We start from the raw sequence: 2,500 nt of genomic DNA, 5'->3' as shown, positions 1-2,500 counted from the left end.
ATATACCGTGTGAATGTCATTTGCCTTGCACCAGAACCGGGGCTTCGAAGCAGTTTGCCAAGTTAATAAAATCATATTTAAACGGCAGGTGGCGTTAAGCGACGCCCTTCTACAGGCGTGATGGCTCTCCGGGGCTGCATCGTGATTTTAGACATCAAGGGAAATGAACCAGAAGGAATTTGGGTCGTAAAAAGGAGAGTGAACCCTTGCAATATCCGGGAGGGTAACTGCGTTTTTCCGAGTGTGCCTTGGCGCGTTTTATGGTCATTAATACCATAAATCTCTCTCTCTCTCTCTCTCTCTCCTGTTCAGAAGATTTTGGGAGCAAAGCTGAATGGTATCCTATGCAACCATCGTACAGTAAGTAAAAATAATAAATAATAATTTAGCAAATATCAACACGTCTTACAATACCAATTTCGTAAGTCTCGTTCACGATTTATGTTTTCTTTCTGGATATTAGTTTTCAACGGCAAGAGAAATCTCGTCCGAAAATACGGAAGTTTGTCTTTTGGAGAACAAGTAAACTATTTTCCATCACTTTCGGACAACGAAGGGGCAAAAACAAATTTGCCTTTGAGTAAAGCCAGAAAACATTTGTTTGTTTACCTTTTTTTTTTAAACCTACCGTTGGCCAGATCATAAGTTGCGAAGCTCTTATTTTATTATAAAGTCCCATTAGTTTTCAATGATGTTTATATTAATATAGTTAATCATAATATTTAAAATATCTGTATAAAGTTTTATGTTGTTGTGTGTAGTCAAGGCTACCAATAACTTCTTGTGCCCAGGTTAGTAAACACGGAAAATTGCTGGGTATTCTTTTAAACCACTTAATTAATAGGTTTTCTTTATTACCATCAATTACGTATTCCGGCTAATTGGTTTCTATTGATTCTATCGAATATTTATATATTATGTATCATAGTAGATTATTGTGTAGTTTATTAGAAGTTTCAGACGACCTTTATTGCCTAGTTCCCATATCTGCCAGCAGCTGAACGACTGTCTGAACGATCGTCGTTATCGACACACACACACACACACGCACACATACACTATTCAGACAGTATGAACGATCTCCGCGCCAATTTCAACCTGAACAAAGATTTTGTCTCGGCAAGACATGGCATCATCTCTAGAAGATTATATATATATATATATATATATATATATATATATATATATATATATATATATATATATATATATATATATATATATATATATATATATATATATATATATAATGATAAAATCCACGAAGGAAACGGAAACGCTGGAGTGCTATGAGGCCTTTCGATACTTACGTCCTTTACTTAGCAGACTGAACCCTAAGAAACATTCTTAGCTTGCCTTATTTTAGTGGTTTTGAAAAATAAAATCATTGTTAAAACCTTTTTAACATCAAGCTCGTTTTTTTCTTATAATAACACACTCAAAAGAATGTTAATAAAAAATAGCCCTAATGAAAACAACAACACAATATATAAAATTCCATGTTTGGACTGCCCCTCTTTTTATATTGGCCAATCTAGCAAAGATTTAGATGTACGTATTAAGCAACATAAGTATTCAGTCAAAACTGGACAAGCATCCAATGTTATATTCATTCATTTATGAAAACTCACAGGATAAATTGGACTGAAAGTTCAGTGATTGCCAGAACGAAAGATTTCTCTTCAAGAAATCTATTGAGTCCGCTATTATCCAGCTTACTTCCAGTTGTAATTTTAATCTTAGCCCTGGCATGTATTATTTGGACCCTGTATTAGAAAAATGTTCAAGAATGACCTAAAAGATAAAATCACTGACACTTAATTACAAGTTAGTTACTTGATATATATTTTCTATGTATCCGTATGTTTAATATAATTTTTTATTTGTAAAAATGTTCATCTTGCAAAATTATTATTGTTTACAAAAAAAGAGAATTATTTTGTTGTACTAATATTTTTTGGGTGGTCAGTCACGACCCTGTATAATCTTTTAATTGTGCTGTCCCTGCTTCTGAACGGTTGATCCTAATCATTTGTAAAACCTCTTAAATATTTAACCCTGTTTTGGCAGTTCTACTAATTCTTCAACTGTGTTGATTCCAGGTACATATGTTTCCTTTATAATCCCCATCTGTCATTTATATGAGGTTTCTTTGTAAACTTACTTTTATATTTCTTCAGTCTGCTAAGTAAAGGACTAGAGTCGAAAGGCCTCATAGCACTCCAGTGTTTCTGTTTCTTCTGTGGATTTTATCTCTATTTATATATTTATCATGTTCCATATTTTCGTGATTCAGTTTTACATCTCTCTCTCTCTCTCTCTCTCTATTTATATATTTATCATGTTCCATATTTTCGTGATTCAGTTATACATCTCTCTCTCTCTCTCTCTCTCTCTCTCTCTCTCTCTCTCTATATATATATATATATATATATATATATATATATATATATATATATATATATATATATATATATATATATATATATATATATATATA

The sequence above is a fragment of the Macrobrachium rosenbergii genome, chromosome 15, assembly GCF_040412425.1.
Source record: "Macrobrachium rosenbergii isolate ZJJX-2024 chromosome 15, ASM4041242v1, whole genome shotgun sequence".
In the NCBI taxonomy this organism is placed as follows: Eukaryota; Metazoa; Arthropoda; class Malacostraca; order Decapoda; family Palaemonidae; genus Macrobrachium; species Macrobrachium rosenbergii.
This window is presented reverse-complemented; position numbering follows the sequence as displayed.